The sequence below is a fragment of the Lynx rufus genome, unplaced genomic scaffold, assembly GCF_022079265.1.
Source record: "Lynx rufus isolate CCGP_SWC_20201006 ecotype Redwood Valley unplaced genomic scaffold, mLynRuf1.p SCAF_9, whole genome shotgun sequence".
In the NCBI taxonomy this organism is placed as follows: Eukaryota; Metazoa; Chordata; class Mammalia; order Carnivora; family Felidae; genus Lynx; species Lynx rufus.
Window position 1 is genome coordinate 2,725,399 of NW_025814897.1, and position 26,442 is coordinate 2,751,840.

The window sequence follows — 26,442 nt, forward strand, 5'->3', positions numbered from 1 at the left end:
TGCCATGGGATTTCATGTCAGGTAACGCCTTCCTGATGCACTTTATATGAAAGTGCAGGTTTGGTCGAAGAGTTCTTAATTGGTAGGATTAGAAATTCTTACTCAGTGAGGTAATTTTGGTATCACCTTTCTGGAATAAATTATACGCTGACTGTACCATCAATGACCTTCACTTTAAATTTATGTACAATGGAACAAAAAAACTTTAAAAACAACATGTGAAAATCAATATTTATGCAGAAACATCTGGATTTGTGTTATTTCTCTACACCCAACTCATCACAACTACTTGTTACTTGATTTCACGGTGTTTCCCCACCATTCAGCTTAATTTTCATATGAACAACAGCTCTTTTGTGTTGTGTATCCCCTTTCACATACATTTAAATTAGATCAGAGACTTAACCTTCTAGCACTACAGGACTTACAAGCACAAATCGGACTCTTGGGGAATTCAGGCTTAGCCCTGGAGGCAGAAGTGCGACTGCCCACCAGCTGTTACTGAGGAATGTGCCCTAGGGAACAGGGAGACTTTGTAAGGAGAGGTTTAGTTCATTAGAGATCTGGTAAGAAAACTCCCGATGTATCAGTTTAAAATTTTTTTTTATTAATTTATATTTACTTAGGTACAAAGAATATAGTGGATTGGACATTTTAATATCAATCTTTTAGCAAATTAGATTTAGGTAATTATATGAAATGTAAATGGAAAATATTTGCAGATGGGAATGCATTTGTAAACTTTTTATTTTAGCCAGTTGTCCACTGGATGTTTCTTAGGACTTATTTGTTTGTGTATTGATTCAGCAAATGCTTACTGAATATTTCCCATGCTAGTCGGTCGGTAGGAATACATTGAAGAACAAAACACAGATGGCTCTGATTTCCTTGGGAAGATGTGCTGAGGACCTTCTTTGCCCATCCATATGTACTCTACTCTTTTCCAGTCTAAGGTCCCTCCCGGGAGCTGACTCCTGTGGCTGTTAGACGGCTTCTCCGAGGCTGACTGTGAACACACAGGCCTCTCTCGGCGGCCGGCTCCACATGGCTTTCTTTTTCTTAGTCCCTGTAACCTTCCCATCCCTGATTCTTTGAAACCTGGAGGCAGGAAATGGTCCTTTGCTAGGAGACCTGGGGGTCCTTAACTGTCCCGAGTGATCCCTCCACCCCCTACTCTGAACCTTCTAGTAAGTCCTTTACAAATTAACTCCTCATAAATTATCCTAATTTAAGTGTGCCATCCATCTGTCTTCCATTTAGACTTTTTGTGTATAAGATTCTTTGAAAAGTATTGAAGTTTCTTTTGAGTTATGAAAGATTGAAACACTTGGGCAAATTTTAGTACCGACTTTATCTTAAGATAGTCTTGATTGTGCTTTGCCGGTTTGGCAACCAACTGAACTGTTAACTTGGTTAATTACCAAGAATGCCATAATTACTAGAGTAAAAATCAAACTTGCCAAAATTTAAGAGGCCTGCTGGAGCATTTTTAGAGTGCATGGAGCCTAAAAATACTATTTAAGGGTTTAGACAAGGATAAAGAACTATAGGCCAGACTCAGGCATGAGTGTAGATCCATAGTGTTAAGTAAAAGGTTGGCAAGTTGTATTTGGTATGTGTAGTGCTTTAAATATTAATGAGTCATAACTAATTATGTTTTATCAGATGAATGCAGAGATGGTTCAGCATTAAGAGATCTGTTAATATGATTTGTTGCATTAAATTAAAAAGAAAATCCACATGAACACACATATGCTCAAAAAACAATTGAAAAATCAAACCCCAAACTATCCTTTTTTTTTAATTCTTATTTTATTTTTGAAAGAGAGAGCGAGCGAGCACGCATGAATGGAGGCAGGATAGAGAGAGAAGGAGATACAGAATCTGAACCAGCCTCCAGGCTCTGAGCTGTCAGCCCAGAGCCCGATGCAGGTCTTGAACCCAAGAACTGTGAGATCATGACCTGAGCCGAAGTCGGACGCTTAACTGACTGAGCAACACAGGCTCCCCAAACCCCAAACTATTCTTAAGTTGTGAAGGGTGGAAATAGCCCATCTCTTGTAAATATACAACTCTGCCACTGGTGTTATGTGTGATGTCTACATATTGGATGCATGCTCAATAATGTTAAGAACAAAACAGTATCCAACTGGCACCGCTGTTGTCTAACTTTATAATGGAGGTCTAGCTATTGTAATAGATCAAGAAAAATAAATAAGAATTATAAATATTTGAAAAGGAAAGATAAACTAACTTATTTCCACATATGATCTTAAAAACCTACAAAACATAGACAATAATTTATGAGAATTAATTTAGAAATTAATTTTGATGGAAATAGTATCAACAAAAAAATCAATAGTTTTTTCATTCCATTGGTAGGAGTAATTAGTTGAGATCTATATGACAAAATTACCGTTTACCATAGCAACCAAAAATATCACATTCCTAAGAATAAACATAAAAAAAAAATCCTACAGAAAGAGTAGAAGACATTTAAATTTTTTAGTAAAGGTTATACAAACAGATTAATCAGTGAAAATATTCAATGTTATTATCTGTTGCTCCTAAATTATTCCCTATATTGAATGCAATCCCGGTCATACTAAATCTCTACGTCATGTAGAGGAGAAAACGTGAGAGGATAGCAAAGTAAAACAAAAGACAAAAACAACAATGGTCAGGTACTGAGGCATGTTGCAAAATCAAAAGAATAAAAATAGAAGGGCAGTAACAAAATAGACTACACAATAACAGTGGGAACAGATTAAAGCCTCTTGAGTCATACCCAGTGCAGTAAGTTGCCTGACATGTTTTAAGAGAGAACACAATTTCAAAGCAATGGAAAAGGAATTTATTTTCAGGGGCAAATGCTGATCTATTAGAATGAAACAGATTTCTGATTTGTGCGATATTAAAAAAGGCATACCAATTTAAAAACTAATTCAATAAATCACTGTAAGGATATTTTCCACAGTATTTGGGTATGAGAGGCCTTTTTCAGTAGGTTACAAAACTGAGAGCCATAAAGAGATATACTTACAAAATAATGATTGTAAATATAATTTTAAACACTTTGTTAGGAGGACAGATAACTTGAAGTAAACAAAAACAAAAACAAGTCCTATCTTGTAGAAAAGATGATGATTTATGATTAGTCGTATAGAGGGTTTCCTTAAATCAGTAAGAGACATATAAACAACCCAACAAGAAAAAACAGGCTGTGACTGTAACTCTTCACAGAAACTTACAAGTTTCTCAAGCCTACTTATAGTGAAAGGTATGAGAATTGTAATAGCTTATTGTAATAGCTCAAAACTTAAAACAATAACTTGGTAACTTTCAGTTGAAACAAGAACACAAGTGAATATTAACTTTCAAATATTGATTGGATCTAATGTTTAGAAAGTAATCAAGAATTTTTTTTATCAAAATAAAGAATGAATTTTCTTACTCCCTCTCTCTAAAAAAATTACATATTTTGCCCCCTCCCCCAAATGTTTATCGCAGCAGTTCTCCTAACAGGGAAAGTTGGAAATTACCTAAGTATCCATCAATAGGGAATGTTTAAATAGTTCTTTTTTTTTTTTTTTTGAGTTTGTAATATAATCAGAAGCCAGTGGAAAAACATGGGAAGCAATTTATATTTACCCGTTTATCTGTGACAGATTTTGTAAATAGCTGATGTTATCTATGGTGCAAGCTGTAAAATCACCTCGCTTCATGTGCTTGTGCATAGACATGTAGGTAAATTAATAGAAATGCTGGAAACCTGCAAAATAATTTTGGATGTTTGGATTTTTTTTATATATTTCCTTGCCTATGGAGAGCGTTTTCTTGCACAGTTTGTAAAAACCTGTCAAAGTTTATGCCGGCATTTTCGTCAGTGAAGGAAAATGACTAACTTCATTGGTAATTCTAGTTACCTAATGTTTATTATAAGTATAGTTCTCACATTCATACTTTGGTACCATGCAGTGAACGCATATCCAATTGCTGTGCTCAATTGTTAATTTTGTCTATGAGAAAACTCCAAGAGGTAAGAATATTTGCTAAAGTTACAGGGCTGGTATGTGTGAGAGATGCTGGTAGCCACTATCAATAGTTTATTTTTCTTGAAAAATACTTTAACATTTATCTTGCCTTGAGCACTTCCAGTGGATTGTAAAATAGAGAGTATGATAGCATGATAGACCCCAGAATGTTGAAGAGATAAATAGGCTCCTTTCCTTCCCATGAAAATTATAAAGCTCTTGTCCACCTGATTATTCACAGTCGTCCACTATGAGAATGGGAAACCGTGTCCTAGCAAACGCAGCATGACATGAACCGTACCGGTCTAGATGGCACTTGATTCTAGGCTGCTTGAGTTCGGGGGTGCCGTTACAGACACAAGACGTTTCGGGTCCCACCGTCATACGCTGAGTGAGACGGGCGTGTTAAGGATGGAGTCTGAAGTACAAGTGGGTCCCTGGAGATACTGCTTGTGCAGGACGCAGGCGGGACCCTGATGCTGAGTGCCCTCTGTGCATGGAGGCTGGGGAGGGGGAGGCAGGGAGGAAGAGCCCGGGGGAGCCTCCGCCAGCTCTGGCCCGGGATTGGCCGCGCAGGAGTGGACTCTGAGCAGAAATGACCAGAGCGTCGCCAGGTCGGACAGGCGTTTGCCGGGCGCTGCCGTGGGGAGTGTGGCGTGGGGCCCAGTGCTACGGTAGATCTTGAAGGGGCTGTGTTTGGAGACGCTCGGGACACTGCTCCCCTGTGCCGGGTCCCCTTTGGAAGGGACATGTGAGGAGCGCACCTGCCTGGCTGCCACACCGAAGGACAGTGCTTTGTGGGAACCTTCACGTGGAACTTAGTGAGTACGCCTCCCTCTTGTGTCCTCGTCTCCAGACAGTGTGCTGTGATTGCGACGTGCTTGTGTTGTGTCTATAGCCCATATCCGAGATAGTTGTGAACAATACATGAATTGGTACGTTAATAATGAATGAGGGTGATTCACCCCACTGAGCCCCCTTGGTCTTTAGACCACACAGGTAGGAGGTGGTGTCCTGGAGGAGTGAATTCACACCTCACACGTCTAAGGGCATCCCGTGTTGTTAACATGCTCACAGTGTCTAAATTATTGAGCCATGAGGTATTTGAGCGGGTTGTGAGAAAATCACTATATGAATTTAATTGTTTTCCCAATTGAAAAAAAAATACCTGTTGGAGGAAAATGTGTTACTTTGCTGTAGTGCTCTTCCATAGCCAATGGACAGATTTCTTTGCATGTGTGCAGATGCTTTTTAATCATCAAAGCATATGACTGACTGGCCTAGAGATGATTAATACTTTAGTGCCACCAAATATCTTTTTTAAAGAATAAATCATTTCAGGGGGGTGGGAGGGAGGGGAGGGTGGGTGATGGGTATTGAGGAGGGCACCTTTTGGGATGAGCACTGGGTGTTGTATGGAAACCAATTTGTCAATAAATTTCATATATATAAAAAAAAATGAAAAAAAAAAGAATAAATCATTTCAGTGACTGTGTAATAAATAAAGCTGAAAACTGTAATTCACTTATTTTTAGCCAAAAATGATTCCAAAGTTACGTTAAGTCATCTAAATGTAAAAGCTGAATTATAAATTTTTACTTAATTTTTCTAGTAGACTTAAGAATTTCTTTGTATTTATGCTTTAAATATGTGTTTGTAGGGACTGTTGCTACTATGGTCTGAATACGTGTGTCTCCCCAACCCCCAAATTCCTATGTTGACATCGTAACCCCCGAGGTGACGGTATTAGGTATTCGGGAGGTGATCAGGTCATGAAGGGCAGGGCCCCTATGGATGGGATTACTGTCCTTCTAAAGGAGGCCTCAGAGGGTACCCTTGCCGGCTGTGCCGTGTGAGGACACAGCATAAACACGGCTGTGTTTCTACAACTGGAAACCCATCCCTCACCAGACACTGAACCTGCCGGTGCCTTGATTTTATGTTTCCTAGACTCTAGAATTGTGAGAAATAAATTGCTGTCTCTTTTTTTAAGTTTATTTCTTTTGAGAGAGCGAGAAAGAAAGAGGCAGGGAGAGAGAGAGAGAGAAGTAAGGGGATAGAGAGAGAGAAAGAGAGAGGGAGAGAATATGAATCCCAAGCATGCCCCACACTCTCAACACAGAGCCTGATGTGGGGCTCAGTCCCATAAACCATGAGGTGGTGACCTGAGCCAAAATCAAGAGTTGGACACTCAACCTACTGAGTCACCCAGGCACCCCCAAAGTTCTTTTTTAAGCCACTTTGTCTATGGTATTTTGTTATAGTAGCCCAAATGGACTAGGAAATTGGTTAAATTGATTCAATGTGTTGGAAATGTATTTATCCCTGTCTCTACCTCATTGTCTGGGACATTGCCACATACACAGAATGACCAAAAAATATTTGTTAACTGAGTAGTTGCTTACTTCAAATATATATTGTACTCATAACAACTTTTAGATGCCACGGACACCCAAGGAACTATTAGAGGTAAATTTGCCTTAAAGGTTTCTTTACCAAAATCCTATAACTGTATTATTAATTTCATGATAACAAAGATAAAAAATGTTATGATACCTGATTTATGTCTCTTTCTTATATTGGTCTCTGGGAATAGGGCATCTGTCTTTCACATCCTTGTGTCACGAAAAGTGGAGATCTTTGTGGGGGGGATCATCAGCACTTAGCAGTAGTCTTCAAGGGGAGAGTCTCTGGGGAATCCTGCAAATGACGTTTCTCTCACCTTTTCCATAAACGTTGCTATTTGTGTCCCCACTTAATGTTGTGCACAGTCGTATTAGCTCCTCTCTGAAAATTAATTCTCATGCGGAGTTTGGCATTTAGATAATTTAATGGAAGGAAGAGATGTGGTAAGTTGACCCTATGTGTTAGGATTTTTCTTGGTTTACATCTGCTTACTGACAGGTAGTGACCTTTCTTTCTTGTCCTTCCTGCACCTGTATTGATAACCTAATAATCCTGTCCAGTGTGGTAATGTTTAATTGGAATGTATCAGCTAATATAGCATATCCATTTTTGATAAATTATGACATGAAGTACAGTTGCTATGACAATATGTTAGATGTTTATTATATAATATATAAAATAGAAGTTCAGAATATAAAATATAATGTAATAATATATTACGTAATATAATATAATGTATAATATGCGTATATATATTATTCCCTCCTTAGCTGCAGAAAACTCACCCACCGCCAGAAAAAGAAAGTTATAGAAACTCCTAGGTAATTTCCTTGGATTCTTTTCGCATTTCCCTCATCCTGCATTTCCTATGAGTCTTTCTGTGACTACAAACCTTGGCTTAACACTGGGAATCTAGCTGTCATTCTGTTTTTGGCCCTCTGGTGTTGATACTTGGCCTTCCTGGAGTTTGGCTCATGGCCTCGGACTTAGACTTGTCTTCTGGTTTTCTTTTAGTGCCAGCCCTTGGAAGCCAGTTCAGGTGCTGGTCGGTGGACAGACTTGCCTATCAGGTCATTTTTCCTCCATCACTCAGAGGAATGTATATACACAAACAAATTAGGACTCTTATTATTTTATAAGAAGAGAAGTCTTTATGAGAGAGAGACTAAGGCAGGTCTTTCACATTGATTATATTGAATTGGCATTAAGATTTGTCTCTGGACTCAACATCCTTAGCCCCTTCCATTAAAATATGCTTTCTCAAGACGTGTAAGTTTCATATTATTCTTGGACTCTGGGTTCTGTCTTCTAACTTCACTGTGATTTTACTCCTTGCCTTTTTATTTTTTTTCCTTTTCTCTTGGATAGTGTGTCACTGGTTACAAACTCTGATGAGCTAGTCTTGTTATCTGCAGGAGGGTAAATATTTTATATTTTAAGAAATTCAGTGACTGATTCAAATACTTGAAAATATATCAAGAGAGAATTAAGCTTTCTTTGTTTGATACTAGATAGAACTAAGTTCTGCAGAGGTGTTCTGCCAAAGATTTCTTCTGGCTCCTTTCCTAGAAGCCTTCTGAGAAAAGTCAACATGTGAACACTTGACTGGGGCAGTAGATGTTGACCTCTGCCCTGCCTTCGTCTAGGAGTCTTACCTTAAGCAAGTCCTATCACTTTTCTATGCTTTGGTTTCCTCATTGGTAAATTTGGTAGATGAAGAGAGAGTTTTAATTCTCTTGATCCTGGGAAGAATGGATTTGTTCTGGAAGATGGGAGCTTACTTGTATTTCTGTACCCTCTGAAGCCAGGATCTTACCTTCACTCTTGAATGCACCCATTCTCTATTTCTGGTGCCTGGTACCATGTATTAAGATCCTCCAGTCCACGTGGTAACAATGAAATCACAGCAGATCTTACGTCCCAGAATACGTCCTGTAAGCCACAAGGTTCCAGACTACAGGAGAAAGAATGTGGCTCAGAATTTGGTTTAACTATGTAACGGCCTTTGTAGATTAGAGTCCTGTTTACCATTTGGCTCGTCCATTGCCACTGAGCTGCTGTGGATCAACTCTGCCCATCTGTGCTGTGTTCTAACCAAAAGGATGGGAAACTTCCTTTCTCACATGGTGTGGATGTGCCACGTGGGATGAAATGGAAATACTGGCAGCCTGGGGGTCATGTTTCTCATTCTCCTCTGCTTTTGTCTTTCTTTTTTCTTCTCTTCCCAGTATTCCCCGTCCAGGTGTTTAATGACCTTGCACGGCCCTTTTCCGATTGAGGTTCTGGAGTCTGCCCCAGAATTCCTTTTTCTTCCTTCTTCCTCAACTACATCCCCTCTTGGCTAGTGGTTTAGAGACGAAGCCACACATTAAACTCATGTCTATTATAAGTGAAGGGCTCCAAGTTTCTTAAGATAACTTACTCTTCGGAGGTGTCTGTATTTTAAAAGGAATTGACACCTCAGAAAAGACTAGGCTAGGCATGAGATATATAGGCTAGGCGTATATATATATTTACAGAATAGCTTTTCCAGAGCCCCATAAATCATACCTAAGGATGCCCAGCTCATTTGCTTACTTTTATACTTGTACACAGTAGAGTAGTGACATTTAAAGCATAAAAAAGTAAACAGTCTCTCAGTTTTACCAGTTGTTTTGTTTTCTATGAAAAGACCAGTTGCTGACCCTCTTGTGTACCTTCATATTTAATCCATTTCTTTTTCTTTTGTCTCCACAGTGGAAGCTTTGTCTTTAACTCCAGGCATTTTAATGACATTCTGCTGTTTTTGGAATGACCGTGTATTGAAGGCTTTAGTATTCCGGGAAATTTGAAAACTATGTTAAATCAAAATTTGAAATGTCCAGCAAGCACCTCTTTATGGGTTTCCATCTTTAAAAAAATCCCAATACTCAGCTATTAGGGTAATCTTCCACTCAGTCCAAGAGAACACAGTGTGTAAAAGTTTTCAGCACACATGTCTCTCTTTTACTGCTGACGAAGCTAATGATGATGATACCTTGGCTCCCTACAATTGTGCGGAGTTAAGTTTTTAAAAATGCTCTGAGTTGTCTTTTCCTGTCGTCTTCCTTGTTTTCTATTTTTACTGGCAGAAGAAATTGCTGTTCCTACCAAAGGAATCATTTTAGTTGGGAATGAAAGTTTGAGTGGAGATGGGTCCGTGTGGCCATGAACAAAGGGTGCCAGTAAACTTCATATAAACAGCATGTATGAGAACTCTGTCCTTTTCGGTGACGACACACTTTCTTCACCTTCCGAGCCACCACTGACCATTGGATCCGGGGAGAACAGTGAATAGTGTCAACATCGTCTGTGGTGGTGGTTTTGATAGTATCCGATTACATCTCAGCAAGACTCCTCACTGTCCTTGTGTATCTTAGTCAATTCATGCAGTCCACCATTCCATTTTGTAAAATTTATTTTTAATTTTCCCTCTTCTTCTGTTCTCATTGTATTTTCCCTTTTTCTTATGCCAAGCCATCAATTAGCCAAATGGTATGGTCAGGTTTAAGGGTTATGTTTGTCTTGATCTAAAGTTTCTAGTTTGTGGTATTCTCAAGTCAGGTGACCTTAGGTAGCTTTTACAGGTTTTCTGAGACCCCTGTGAAATAGATACTATTATTGTTCCAGTTTCATAATAAAAATTGAGACTCAAAGTGTTAAATAAGGTGTTCAAGCTCTCACAGCAAGATTCAAGAGTTTGTGACTCTCAAGTCCTTGATCTTAACAGTTCCTGTGTTTTATGTGTGTGTGGTGGTGTGAAGACAGGTGCTAGGAAGGGCGAGGGGTGGCTTAATCCTCTTTATGCAGAGAGAGATAATAGAACCTTTGAGGTTGGAAGGGAGGCTTTAACCCTTAGCATTTCTAAAGCTGCTTTATCTTTTAAAAGCCCATTCACTCTCTCTCCGATGAAGGGCGAGTGTCCTATCTCTAAGTGATTGGAGAAGAGGATGGTATGTTTGGGGAACTGTTTTTCATTTGAGGCTACATGTTAGATTCACGAGGGCAGGCGCAAGATCCCCTTGTCCTGTGCTGAGTCACATGGCCTCTCGTTGACGCTAGGTGGGTATCAACTGAGTGAAAGGGTGCAGGTTATAGATGTTGGCCATCGAAAGTAGACCTAGGACATGAATGTTCAGGATGCCAGGATTCAGGCAACAGAATGGTCGGAGTTGTGGTGCATGCTAAATTCTGAATATTTCTCTGAGCTCTACTTGGGATGGTAATAAGCACACACACGCACTCACACACCCCTTATGAATCATAATCATTAAAAGAAAATACTAATTATTTGAGTGGTTGTTAGAAGAGTCAGAATAATGGAAGGAATTGTCATGTGGACAGCGATAAGCTGCTGTGCAAATTTCTGATTGAATTATACCCTAAGGCAAAGATAGTATGGCTGAGCCCTTGGAAGTATTAAAAAACTAATTAACAAGGATTATATCTTTAATATTCAGATTTTACCAAGTATAGAAGCAATCTTGAAAAATATAAAAGATTAATGTTAAATTTGTGTTCATTTCTTCTCCTCCAGCTCCTTACCACCTCTGACGTTCACCAATATTTGGTCCCTTTTCTCTCCTAAAACCTTGGATAACGTTCTCCCTTGACCATATTTTTTTCTTAAGCAATTAGCCATTTGAGAATTATAGCTAGGAAACAATTATCCCCAGAACGCATGGGAATAAAGTCCCCAATGTTTCTTTAGTTGTCAAGCCTTTAGCAGTGCCAAATTATTTTAGACTTGTGATCAGATAAGAATTGATTTTCCAAATTAATTGGGCAAGTTCCAGTTCTGGTTGAAAAAAAGTAACAACAGCAAAAAGATACTCTTATTTTTTAACACAATTTTTTAGAGCGGTTTTAGATTCACAGCAAAATTGAGGGGCAGGTACAGAGATTGACAATATGCCACCTCTCCCACACATGCGTAGACTTGCCCATTGTCAACATCCCCCACTAGAGCAATATGTCTATTACAGTTGATGTATACACATTGAAATGTCATAGGTTACTGTAAGGCTCATTCTTGGTGTTGTACATTCTGTGGGTTTGGACAAGCATGTAAGTGACATGTATCCATCGTTATGGTGTCCCATGGAGTACTTCTGCCCTAAAAGTCTTCTGTGCTCCACCTGTTCATTCCCCTGTTCCACACTGGCAGTCACTGACCTTCGTCAGGAGATCTGTGTCTCCATAGTTTCGCTTTCTCTGTAATGTCACTTAGCTGGAACCATACAGTATGTAGCCTTTTCAGATTGGCTTCATTCTCTTGATAATATGCTTTTAAGCCTCTTCCATGCCTTTTTAGGGCTTTGTAGCCCCTCTCTTTTTAGTGTAGAATAATACTCCACTAAATGGATGTATCACTCATTTACTGAAGGACTTCTTGGTTGCTTTCAAGGTTTGGCGATCACGAGTAAAGCTGCCGTAATCATTTGTGTACAGGTTTTTGTGTGAAAATATGTTTTCAGGTCTGTTGGGTGAATACCGAGAAGTGTGATGATTGAACCAGATGGTAAGGGCATCTTTGGTTTCGTAAGAAATTGCCACATTGTCTTCCAGAGTGTTGGTACCATTCTCATTCCCATCGGCAGTGAGAGTTGCATTGCTCCACATCCTCACTGGTGTGTGTATTGTCAGTGTTGTGGATTTTGGTTGTCCTCATAGGTGTGTGGTGGCATCTGATTGTTGTTTTTATTTCCATTTCCCTGATGACATAAGACGTGGAGCATCTTTTCATATGCTTCTTTGTCATCTGTGGGTCTTCTTTGGTGAGGCGTCTGTTAAGGTCTTCGGCCCAGTGTTTATTGGGTTGTTTTCTTATTGTTGAATTTCAAGAGTTCTTGGTATATTTTGCAAAGAGTCCTTTTTCAGATGTGCGTTCTGCAAATTCTTTTCCCGGTCTCTAGCTTATCTTCTCATTCTCTTGACATTGTCTTTCTCAGAGCAGAAGTTTATAATTTTAATGAAGTCCATTTTATCAATTATTTATTTTGTGGATCACAGGTTTGGTGGTGTTGTATTGAATAAAAGTCATTGCCATACCCCAGGTCATCTGGGTTTTCTCTCCAATTTTATTTAAAGACAAGTAAATATTAAGTGAAATTTACCTCTTTTAAATCTCCATAATCACATCTGAGTCCTTTCTCTTAAAGCAAAAAATAAAAAGAAGACAGCACATCTTTAATATTTCATACCACGATGCAGTGATAGAAGGAATACTTGTCACACAAGTTCAAGTTTAATAGTCACCTATATAGGAGGGTGAGATGGTCTGTTTCGTTATCTAAATTTTAGAATATAGAATAAAAAGGAATTAACATTCCTTGCTTATTTTTTATCATTAAAGTTTCAGTAAACAAGATGCATGCTGGGGGCACTCTTCATGTACTGAACATGATAACAGTGCTAAAAATAAAAAAGTACTAAAATAGCCCTTTCTCCTTTTTTAAACATGTTCACTTTATATAATGTTAGCAGTTCTGTGATGTAGATATTTTTATGTCCATTTTAAAGGTGAGAGTATTGGGTTTCACGGAGGTTCCCTGGGTCTCCAAGGAGATGTGGCTCCAAAGTGGCTATCGGTGCTTATTGAAGTGAGTAGTGTGACTGTTAGCAGTAGACGACATACTTGGGTTTAAATGGCCACAGGGGCTTCGGTTTTCTCACATGAAGCACAGTGTAGATGTGGACGGCTGCTGGCCTTGCCTCAGTGGCCTGAGAGTAACAGGGCTGAATTCTCTGCAGCTCTGTGCCTCCTCCCTCTTGGTGACACAATGGCAGTGCCGGTATAGACACTGTCTTTCTGGAAGTTCAAAGAGGAAATGGAAGAGTAGAGGGGAGAGTGGTTCCCGTGTCAGGAAAGCAGTCTTTCTCTGAACTCTAATCCATCATGGATGGGCCACTTTGCAGTCTTCAGCCTCCGATGATCCTGGGATGGTCAGTTGTTACCTTTTCAGGGTCTGCTACAAAGGACAGCAAGGAAGAGGTGATTGGGAATGGGGACAGGAGAGCCAGACTGTAGTACCTGTCACAGTGGTACATTCACAGTGGTAAACTCCAGTGTCAGACGACCAGCTGTGTTTTTTAAAAACATACAGGCCTTCCAGATATACACATATTGTCCTTCAACGCTACAATCAAAATAATTAAGCAAAATAAAGTTGTTGCTATCCAAAAGAATTCTTGTTTTCCCCTTATGCAAGTAATTATCTCTGTACACTAAATATAAACATGATTTTATTGCATTTAAATGGGAAACTAGTCTAACTTAACATATCAGGTGTAAATTTTTTTTTTTTATGAGGTGTAACTGATGTACAATATCCTGTTAGTTTCAGGTATGGATCACAGGGATTTGATATTTTCATACATTATGCACTGATTCCTTGGTAAATCTAGTTACCACTGTTACCGTATAAAGTTAGTAGTATATTATTGACTATGTTCCTTGTACTGTACTTTTCATCTCCATGACTTATTTTGCTTTAATGTTTTATTTATTTTTGAGAGAAAGAGAGAGAGAGCAAGCTGGGGAGGGGCACAGAGAGAGGGAGACACAGAATCCGAGGCAGGCTGCAGGCTGTGAGCTGTCAGCACAGAGCCTGATGTGGGCTCGAACTCACGAACTGTGAGATTGTGACCTGAGCTGAAGTTGGACACTCAACCGACCAAGCCACCCAGGTGCCCCTGACTTACTTATTTTATAACTGTAGGTTTGTACCTCTTAATTCCTCTTCATCTATTTAACCCATCTTTCCACCCCCTCCCCCTTGTCATAACCACCAGTTTGTTTCCTGTATCTGAGTCTTTGTTTTGTTTTATGTGTTGGGTTTTGTTTTTCAGATTCCACATATAAGTGAAATCACACAGTGTGTGTCTTTGTCTGACTTAGTGCACTTAGCATAATGCCCTCTTGGTCTATCCATGTTGTTGCAAATGGGAAGATCTCATCCTTTTTTTTTTTTTTTTTTTTAAGTTTATTTATTTACTTTTGAGAGAGAGAGCACGTGCACACTTGGACGTACAAAAGCTAGTTGGGGGAGAGGCAGAGAGAGGGGATCCCAAGCAGGCTCCATGCTCTCAGCGCAGAGCCCAACATGGGACTAGAACCCACGAACCATGACCAGAGGCAAAGTCAGATGCTTAACTGACTGGGCCACCCAGGGGCCCTGAGATCGCATTCTTTGTGATGGCTGAGAAACTATAAATGATTACCAGAGGTTATTTTTAGAGGAGGGTGTGTGGTCCTTTGTGTGGCTGAAGCTGTTCATTGGTCACAAGCCTGTCTCCTCTTCTTACAGTCCTTCCCTTACAATCACATTCCTTTGTTGAGCCTCCCTTGCCGTTAGCTGTGGCCTTACGCCATGTTCCAGCTGCTGGAAGTTGCCCAGAAGCGAGGTGTGGCACCTTTCAGGGTGAACCACATGAACGTTCCGTGCGCTTCTGTCGCGTCGCTCGCTCTCCAGCCAACTCTTGTGGCAGACCCTGGTGGTTCTGGGAAGTGGGGGAGCCACCATGTGGGAAGAGCTGTCTGCAAATGAGAAACGCTCACACGGGTCCATCAAGTGAGCAAAACATTAACATTTGGTGTGTTAGGCTGAAATTTGGGGGTTTTCCAGTGAGAGCATTTATAACACTTCAGAAACAGTTATGTTTGGACAAGGGAAGGAGGTAAGAGAGCTCATTTGCAGTCAGGTTTGGCCGTGGCCCAACCTTCTGCAGAGTCACCCTCAGAGAGAGAGGCCTCTTAGTCAAGGCTGGTGGTGCCCCCTCAAGAAGGACTTGGCTTTGAGCGTCCCTGCTCAGCTCAGTCCATGCAGACCGTTAAAGTCTGTCCCACTGAAGCTTTTTTAAAAATTAGCTCTTGTTCACAGCTGTGTAAGTAAATTACAGTAACAGTTCGGTTGGATTTTCTAGGCCAAGAAGCCACACAGTTAAAATCTGTGAATAGATAAAAGTATATACTTTAATATATCACTTTTGGCAAATGTTTGCAGATGTGTCTGAAAAAAATACTTTGTGAAGTGTGTGTTTCCTGACCTTTCATAGCCTGGGCGTTCTGGCTCTGCGTTTATTTCCTATAGGAATTCCATAATGTCTAGACATTTATGAACTGCTGGATACCAGATTTGATGCCATCGTGATAAAACATTGTTGTCAGTGGCCTTCTGAAGAGGCTGGCTTGAATCTCTTGGAGGGCGTGTTAAGCTCAGGTTGATATTAAACTTCCTGACTTGGGCACCTGCCCCTCCATACCGGGCAGTTCCCGGTCCTAGTTCCTTGAGGACAGGAGCCTTGTATGACGCATCTTTGTGCCCTGAAGGCCTCGATCATGCCATACCCACTGGAGACATGCAGTGGATATTAGGTGATCAAATGAGTAAATGGCTTAGGAATGGGTATAAACTGTTACAGTTCTGTTTCTGCTCTGATGGTTCATTTTTAAAGCATTCAGTTTCATAACAGAGATCAATACAATTGAATTCACAGTTCAAATGCTGACATTCATCAGTGAAATAATTTGTGATGACATTATGAGAACTAGCATTGAACATTTAACTTCACGTGACCATAAAGAGAATGTGATCTGAAAAGAAAAAGGTGTCCGTGAGCCATAGCGACAAGCGTGCTCGCCGGGCTGGTGGTGACGGTGACGGGAAGGGGAACCTGTCACACGCTACTCCTCCCTGTGTTGGTCGTGGTCCAGGCTGCTGCCTGAGTCTGCCTGCCTCCCTTGGTTCTAGCTGGCATCCTTCCTCTGCGCTTGGGTGTGGAACACGTGACGGCATACGTGGGAACAGAGAGTGTGGAAGATCCAGGAGTCGCCTGTCGTGGTGTCCGGGAGCCGACCTGATCTGACCCCGCCTGCGTTTGCAGCCCATTTCTTTCTGGCTTGTCTTCCACCATCTGTTCCTCCAGGTACAAAACTCTAGAAACCAGCGTTTACATAAACGTGTCCGCGTGGAAGGCCTAACCCGGGCTTGATGGTCGGATGACCTCCTCCTCACTGTGCAGACTATGGCATGAATGGTCAAAGAGCAAATGGGGTGATTGTAAAAGTCTTCGGGGGCAAGGCAGACGGGAGCACGTATCTGTGATGGCTTCATGGGCCACCAGTAATCAGGGATTCATCAAGAAGTAACTATTGTGAACCACAGAAAGAGACGTGATATTAATAGTCGCTGGAACTTCTCCAATACCTTTAGGTCTTCTAAAAACCCATTGAACGAAACCACTCTGTACATCCCCAGAAGGCTCTGCTCATTTGGTGAATGGGAGCAATTCAGAAATAGTTTTATGCATCCTAAGGATTGCCGCGATAAACAATAGTTCACTCGTTTATTCTTCCCTTGGAGTCCCTGCAAACTGGAGTCGGGGGGGATGGAGAAGGCAGGACACGGAGCTTGCTGCCTTTGTACGGTGGCTGCTCTCATGTCCTGCCTCCTTCTCCCATAACCCGGGACGTGAGTAGACGGCAGCCTCGGTTCTTCCTGTCTCCCAGCACAGCAGCCCCTCGCCACCCCTCCCCCCCTGGGAGCAGCCCCAGCCCTGCCACTTTGACATCGGCCACGGTTTGGCACGTACCTGAGGGAGAGCAGCAGTTCCCCAACACCAGACGGTTGTCTGCGCCTTCCGAGAAGATGCTCTGAAGTTTGGCTCTTCGGAAATGTGACCCAGAAATTGATGTGCAGGACATTGAGGGTTTCTTCCTCAGTGACTTGGTCCTGTGAGCAGGATGAAACCCAAGGGACAAGGTGCTGTTTGAGTTCATTCTCTCTGCACACAGGTTATTTTATGGGGGTTTCTTGCGTGCGTCCGGTGTCTTTAAAGTGCCTGTGTGTGTGTGTGCAGACACACAACTTTATGAAGAACGGCCTTGAGAGTGTTTTATAAAAGAGGCTACGGAGAGATCAAAGTCATGAAGGCCAGGCAAACGGATAGTGGAAAACAGATTTCGGGGTCAGTCAGTGCTCTGCTCTTCGTTTCCTCCTGTTAGTAGGCCCACATCCATGGTTGGTCTACACAGGCGAGAGAGGCTTCTGTAGGAGCTGCTGGGGGAACCATATGAGGTGCATCAGTTGGGCCACCCGGCCCCGCTGCTTCTCCTAAGTGATGCCCTGAGCATTGCCCCAGAATCGCAGGAGCAAAGTCTTTCCGCCCATTTCATCTGCATTCCCCTCTGGGGTATGTGTGTGTGTGTGCATGTGTGTGTTGTTCATATGAATGTGTACATTTAGCAGCCACAGCCTCTGCAGTCAGAAGGTGGACGCTTCCTCATTCGGAACCTGTAAAAGTGATCTACGCAGGGTATAACATTAAAGTCTCAGGCGAAGAAAAAATAAATCCTCCTGCTTCACGTGTTTCCCAGGCTTGATGATGGACAATTTTCTTTCCCCAATTCCTCCTAGCCTAATTATTCCTATCTTTGTGCCTCACTCAGGTTTGCAGGCCTTTGCAAATTGTGGGCACTTGATTGAAGCCCATTTACTCACCGCTGTGCTGCACAGAAAACTTGCATGGTGAGGTCTGCGTCCCTGCCGTCCCAGCCCTCCGCCTAAGACTTCATTCTTCATCTGATTTCCTGTTTGAATTCTCACCATGTCGTAGATCCATTATGACATTCATAACATAGAAAATCTCAAGTAATTTTTGGTGTGGATTGTTTTCGGTTGGTGTACATGTAAGCATGTATGCATGTATGCCTATTATGTGAAGCCGTATCACTTTTACGTTTTAATTTTTGAAATTTTCAGATGGTTGAGTTGGTTCTGTGTTAAAAAATATTCTCAGTTATCCTAGGTCAGCAAGCAAATTTTCTCTTCGTAACAAGAGAACCCATCCTTGATTTCACAACCCCCAAGAGTAACGTCTGGGTTCTTTTTCAGGAGGGCACAGTTACCAACCCCCACCTTCTTCCCAGATACAGAATGTCTTCTACCCCGTGCTGTGTCACTACTTTCTATGAACCTTTTTGTGACGCTCACTATGTTTCATTGTGCCGTATTGATGTATGTGCTGGTGTCCTCTTCTGAACTCTCAGTGTCCAGGCAGACCTGTGTCTTTGTGTTTCCGTGCCCACTAGCACGATGGCTGACATGGGAAAGTGCTCACATGAGGCCCACGATTCTCTTCTCTCTGTTCCTCTTGTTGATTGAAACTCAGATGAGGGAAAGCAATGATAGGAGGACGTTGGAAGTTTCTCTCAGCTGCTAATAATGAGAAAGTAAGGTAGGTGCTTTCTGAAAACTGCCAGACAGAAAGAGCACCGTGGAGGTTGACACTCAGGATGGCGTCCCTGGTCCCGGTGCGGCAATGCTCACGTGCGCCCGCCTGGCCCCTTTTGCGAGATGTCACTTCTTGTTCTGGAGCGAGAATGTTGCTCTCACCGTTCCAAAAGAACGTCTGAAGCATCACAAGCAGAATAGCCTCCTTCTGGAGCCAAATCACCCAAAGTGGGTTTCAGGGAAGCAGATCAGGGTAAGAGGAGAGGCTGGAGAGAAGCAGCGGCAATAGAATCGCAGCCCTTTGGTGGCTGGAACGTGAAGAAGGTGAACGGCATCTGATGCCAGAGACCGGCCCTCGCCGCGATCCTGCCCCCCCTCGAGGAGACGCCGTGTGTCCCCTAGCCTGTGTGCACCTTGACCTCGTTCCACTCACACAGAGGAGTCTGTCTCTTCTCGTAGCTGCTGGACAGAAACGCCCTTAAAGTACATCTTTTTCTCGTGCTCACTGGTGCTGTTCCCTCTGCCCAGACGTCTTGTTGTCTGCTGGAAGTGCAGCAGATAGAAGCACACTGCCGGCCGTGCGTGCTGTGAAATGTGTGGGCTCCCATTCACAGCCAGGAGGCCCGGAGAGCTGCACCGTCCTCCGGGGAAGACAGGCCCTCCAGGTGACCACGGCGATGGCCACAGGCCAGGCCCGGAGAGCTGCACCGTCCTCTGGGGAAGACAGGCCCTCTAGGTGACCACGGGATGGCCACAGGCCAGGCCCGGAGAGCTGCACCGTCCTCCGGGGAAGACAGGCCCTCCAGGTGACCACGGCGACAGCCACAGGCCAGGCCCGGAGAGCTGCACCGTCCTCCGGGGAAGACAGGCCCTCCAGGTGACCACGGCGACGGCCACAGGCCAGGCCCGGAGAGCTGCACCGTCCTCCGGGGAAGACAGGCCCTCTAGGTGACCACGGGATGGCCACAGGCCAGGCCCGGAGAGCTGCACCGTCCTCCGGGGAAGACAGGCCCTCCAGGTGACCACGGCGACGGCCACAGGCCAGGCCCGGAGAGCTGCACCGTCCTCCGGGGAAGACAGGCCCTCCAGGTGACCACGGCGACGGCCACAGGCCAGGCCCGGAGAGCTGCACTGTCCTCCGGGGAAGACAGGCCCTCTAGGTGACCACGGGATGGCCACAGGCCAGGCCCGGAGAGCTGCACCGTCCTCCGGGGAAGACAGGCCCTCCAGGTGACCACGGCGATGGCCACAGGCCAGGCCCGGAGAGCTGCACCGTCCTCTGGGGAAGACAGGCCCTCTAGGTGACCACGGGATGGCCACAGGCCAGGCCCGGAGAGCTGCACCGTCCTCCGGGGAAGACAGGCCCTCCAGGTGACCACGGCGATGGCCACAGGCCAGGCCCGGAGAGCTGCACCGTCCTCCGGGGAAGACAGGCCCTCCAGGTGACCACGGCGATGGCCACAGGCCAGGCACGGAGAGCTGCACCGTCCTCCGGGGAAGACAGGCCCTCCAGGTGACCACGGCGACGGCCACAAGCCAGGCATCGGCCTCGTGCCGGCAGTTGTGAGTGCCTGGCACGTGGTCTCTTGTTAAGTCTTCCCCACAGTGCTCTGAAGAGAGCGCCCTGCCTTCTCAGTTTCTCTCGTGGGGAGATGAGGCGTGGAGCAGTCAGGGCGAACGTCTAATATAAGGAGAGGTAAGCACCACGGATTCACAGCTACACAAGTGTGACGTCAGAGGCTGAGCTCTGACGCTTCTGTGCTGCTTCTTGGTGTGGGATACGCGGACTGAAAGGATGGAACTTTGGGACCATGCTTGTCCTTTCCTTCTCCCTCCCTCCTCTCCTCCCCTCCCTTCCTTCTCTCCTACCTTCCTCCCCTCCTCTCTTCCTTCCTTTCCTCCCTCCTTCCTCCCTTCCTTCCCACCTTCCTCCCTGCCTTCCTCCCTTCCCTTGAGACACACAGGGACTGTCCCATGTTGGGTGGCAGATCCTATTGGTTGTCATTACATATGAATTTTAGGCAAGGAGGTACCCTCCTCGGTACACACGTGGCAGAAATACTCTAAGCTTTAGACTTTTCACTGTAATTAACAGCTGGGGCTGTAACTATTGAGGACTAGAGAGAGATCAGCAGGACAGTAGCCACAGGAAGAGAAGTGTGAAGAAGGAGAGCAGTGATGCAGAGTTTCCTGAAATTAGAGCATTTTTAAAATGTTCATTTTGAGAGGGAGGGAGGGAGGGATGGGGGGGAGAGAGAGAGAGAAGGAGGGAGGGATGTATGGGGGGAGGGACAGAGAGAAAGAGAATCCCAAGCAGGTTCCATGCTGACAGCACAGAGCCCACCATAGGGCTTGATCCCATGAACCGTGAGATTGTGACCTGACCTGAGCCAAAATCAAGAGTCACATGCTTAACCGACTGAGCCACCTGGATGCCTCCAACCTAAAACGTTTTGTAGACATGCTTTTTGACATTTATGTTCTCATCTCTAAAAGTCCTTAGGTATAAACAGTGAACATTTCTTTATCCATGAAAATAGCTCTGTGGTTAGCTCATTATATATGAGGAAAAGTCACTTTCACTGGATCCGTCTCTTTGATTTACAATTGATGTAATTTATGGACCTTATTTCGCTGTCTTCATATAAAAGGAACAAATTTAGCCTGAAGGGAAGAGGGAATGATGACCAGTGGGATACTTGGCCCCAGTCTACAGAGGATGGAATAAAACACGACAGAAGTTAGGAGGAAGAGGGGTCTAACAGTGAAAAGCTTTTATTATCAGAATGTATTAAGAGCCCGCTTACATGCTGCCACCAGAGCAGTAAAACGTTGTGGGGTACACTGTTAAAATGTATAGTCAAGTTTGTTTTCTGTATAGCCTAGTAGAATGAATACAGATATGATTTTGATATCCCACATTCCATTTCTCTGTTCAATAATTATTATTCAGTTCTGTCATTGTAAAGCTGGACTATAAATTTTGGTAGCTAATAGCCACTTGTGACTATTGAGCAATTGACAGGTGGCTTTTCTGAATTAAGGAATTCTGTGAATGTAGAGCTAGAACAAACAATCCTAAAATTTGTATGGAACCACAAAAGACTCCGAATAGCCAAAGTAATGTTGAAAAAGAAAACCAAAGCTGGAGGCATCACAATCCCAGACTTTACCTCTGTTACAAAGCTGTAATTATCAAGACAGTATGGTATTGACCCAAAGATAGACACACAGACCAATGGAACGGAATAGAGAAGCCAGAACTGGACCCACACACATATGACCAACTAAGCTTTGACAAAGCAGGAAAGAATATCCAATGGAATAAAGCCAGTCTCTTCAGCAGGTGGTTCTGGGAAAACTGGACAGCGACATGCAGAAAAATGAACATGGACTACTTTCTTACACCATTCACAAAAATAAACTCAAAATGGATGAAAGACTTAAATGTGAGACAGGAAACCATCAAAATCCTACAAAATCCATCTTTGACCTCTGCTGCAGCAGCTTCTTACTTGATATGTCTTCAGAGACAAGGGAAGTAAAAGCAAAAAGGAGTATTGGGTCCTCATCAAGATACAAAGCTTCTGCCCCCCAAGGCACACAGTCAACTAAAAGGCAACAGACAGAATGGGAGAAGATATTTGCGAGTGACATATCAGATAAAGGGTTAGTATCCAAAATCTATAAACAACTTAGCAGACTCACCACCACCCCCCCCCCCAAATAATCCAGTGAAGAAATGGGCAGAAGCCATGAATGGACACTTTTCCTAAGAAAAGTGGCCTACAGACCAATGAAAAGATACTCAACATCACTCATCATCAGGGTAATACAAATAAAAACCACAATGAGATACCACCTCACACCTGTCAGAATGACTAATATTAACAACTCAGGCAACAACAGATGTTGACTAGGATGTGGAGAAAGAGGAACCCTTTTACACTGTTGGTGGGAATGCGAGCTGGTGCAGACAGTCTGGAAAATAGTATGGAGGTTCCTCAAAATATTAAAAGTAGAACTACCCTAAGAGTCAGTAATTATACTACAAGGCACTGATCCATAGGATACAAAAATTCTGATTTGAAGGGGCACATGCACCCCAGTGTTTATAGCAGCACTTTCAACAATAGCCAAATCATGGAAAGAGTCCAAATGTCCATCAAAGTGGACCATTAGTGATGAAGAAGAATGAAATCTTGCTATTTGCAACAACATGGATGGAACTGGAGGGTATTATGCTAAGTGAAATAAGTCAGTCAGGAAGACAGATACCATATGATTTTACTCGTGTGTGGAATTTGAGAAACACAACAGATGGACTTAGGAGCAGGGAAGGAAAAATAAGATAAAAACAGAGGGGGAGGAAAGCCATAAGAGACTCTTGAATATGGAGAACAAACAGGGTTGCTGGAGGAGGCAGTGGGGGTGGGTTAAATGGTTGATGGGCATGAAGGAGGGCACTTTTCAGGATGAGCACTGGGTGTCATATGTAATAAATGAATCCCTGGGTTCCACTCTTCAAGCCAAGACTACACTGCATGTTAACTAACTTGAAAATAATAATAAAAACAACCCAAAATCTGTAAATGTAAAATACACACTGGATATTGAAGACTTCTTATGAAATAAAAGTATAAAATTCATCATTGGCAGTTTTTTGTATTCACAAAACAAAATAATAATTTTATCATGAAAATTATAAATTGATAATATTTTGGATATTTTGCGTTCAGTAAAGTATATTATTAAAATTATTTTCATGTTTCTTTTACTTTTTAGATATGGCTACCAGAGAATGTCAAATGATGTGGGCGATGCGTACATGGCTCATGTTATAATTCTGTTGGACATCCCTGCTCTGGATTTTTCTTTCTGTTCAGCTCCATATAAATATTTTGAGTAATAAGTAGAATTAGATGATCAATACAGTTTCATTTGGCTCATGGGAGAAAACAGCTAAAAAAATTGGCCCCTCAGTAGATGGAATGTTTGCTTTTTGTAGAAAACAAAATACATTTCAACAAAGATATTTATATTTTACTTATTTAAAAATTTTAATTGGATTACAGGTGACATACTATATTAGTTTCAGTTGTATGACACAGTGAAGTCAACATTTACATACATTACAAAACACTCACAACGATAGGTGTAGTTATTATCTGTCACTGTACGAAATTACTGTTTGTATTCCCTGTGCTGTGTACTTTTTAACCTCATGATTTATTTATTTTAAAGCTCAAAGTTTGTACCTGTTAATCTCCTTCACCTCTTTCACCCATATCCTCTTTTATTTCCTCTGGCAACTTCCAATTTGTTTTCTGTATTGACAAATGGTTTTGTTTTTGTTGGTTTGTTCATTTGTTTTTTTAGGATTCCACCTATCAGTAGAATTGTATGGTACTTTTTGTTCTCTGACTTATTTCACTCGGTATAATACTCTGTAGGTGCAACTCTCTAGATTGTTGCAAATGGCAAGATTTCATTCTTTTTTATGGCGAGTAATACTCCATTGTGTATAAATTCCACATCTTCTTTATCCATTTATCTCTCACTGGACACTTAGGTTGCTTCCTTATCTTGGCCATTGTAAATAATGCTGCAGTGAATATAGGGGTGCATATATATTTTCAAACCAGTATTTTCATTTACATCGTGTAAACACCCAGAATTGGAATTACTAGACCATATGTTCTGTCTGGTTTTACTTTTTGAGAAGCTTGTACCGTCTTCCATAATGGCTGCATCAGTTTACCGTCCCACCAGCATTGTACAAGGCCTGCCTTTTTTCTGTGTCCTTGCTAGCACCTGTTACTTCTTGTCTTTTTTTTCTTTTTTCCTTCCAATCTCCATGTGTACAGTGTTACATTAGTTTCACGTGTACAATAGAATGGTTCAACAGTTCCATATATTAGGGCTCATCAAGAAAAGTGGACTTTTAATCCCCTTCACCTGTTGCACCAATCTCCCCTCCCATGTCCCCTCTGCTGATCATGTGTTTTTGTTCTCTATAGTTCAGAGTCTGTTTTTTGGTTTCTCTCTCTCTCTCTCTCTTTTTTTTCTGCCTTTGTTTGTTTACTTTGTTTCTTAAATTCCACATATGATTGGAATCATATGGTATTTGTCTTTCTGTGACTGATTTTGCTTAGTACTGTGGTCTCTAGCTCCATCTGTGTTGTTGCAGATGGCAAGATTTTTCTTTTTTATGGCTGAATAATATTCGATTGCACAACTTCTCTATCCATCATCTGTGGATGGACACTTGAACTGCTTCCATAGTTTGGCTGTTGTACATAATGCTGTGGTAAACATAGGGGTGCATCTGTCCCTTCAAATTAGTGTTTTCGTAGTCTTTGGGTGAGTACCCAGAGTGCGATTGCTGGATTGTAGGGTAGTCCTATTTTTAATTTTTTGAGGAACCTCCGCACTGTTTTCTGCAGTGGCTGTACCAGTTTGCATTCCCACCAGCACTGAAAAAGGGCTCCTTTTTCTCCACATCCTCACCAACACTTGTTCTTTCTTGGGTTTTTTATTTTATCCTTTCCTACAGGTGTGAAGTGATACCTCACTTTGGTTTTGATTTACATTTCCCCGATGATCAGTGTTTAGTATCTTTTCATGTGTCTCTTGGCCCTCTGTATGTCTTCATTGGAGAAATGTCTGTCTCTTATGCCCATTTTTTAATTGGATCGTTTGCATTTTGGGTGTTGTATAAATTCTTCATGTAGATTAGATAATAATCCTTTATCAGATATGTCATTTGCTAATATCTTCTCCCATTCAGTGGTTTACCTTTTAGTTTTGCTAATTGTTCCTTCATTGTACAGAAGGTTTTTATTTTGATGTAGCCCCAGTAGTTTCTTTTTGCTTTTGTTTCCCTTGCCTCGAGAGACATACCAAGAAAGATGTTGCTATGACCAGTGTCAGAGAAATAACTGCCTGTGGTCTGTCCTAGGATTGTTATGGTTTCACATCTCACATTTAGGTCTTTGATCCATTTTGAGTTTATTTTCGTGTATGGTGTAAGAAAGTGGTCCAATTTTATTCTTTTGCATGTAGCTGTCCAGTTTTCCCAATACCATTTGTTGAAGAGACCGTCTTTTTCCCGTTGTATATTCTTTCCTGCATTATGAAAGATTAACCATATGGTTGTGGGTTTATTTCTGTGTTTTATATTCTGTTACATTGATAATGTGTCTGCTTTTATGCCAGTACCATATTGTTATGGTTACTACAGCTTCGTAATGTAACTTGAAGTCTGGAATTGTGATACCTGCAGTTCTCTTTTCCTTTTTCAAGCTTGCTTTGGTTCCATACAAATTTTAGGATTGCTTCTTTTGGATCTGTGAACAATGCTGTTGGTATTTTGATAGAGATTGCATTAAATGTGCATATTGCTTTGGGTAGTATGGATATTTTAACAGTATTTTTTCTCCAAATCCATGAACATGGAATGTCTTTCCATTTCTTTGTGTTGTCTTTACTTTCTTTCATCAATGTTTTATAGGTTTTTAGTACAGATTTTTCACCCCTTTGGTTAAATTTCTTCCTAGGTATTTTATTTTTTTGGTACAGTTGTAAATGAGATTGTTTCCTTAATTTGTATTTCTGCTGCTTCATTGTACAAAAAAGCAATGGATTTCTGTATATTGATTTTGTATCCCATGTCCTTACTGAATTCATTTATCAATGCTACTGTTTTTTTTTTTTTTTTGGGTGGAGTCTTCAGGGTTTTTTATATAGTA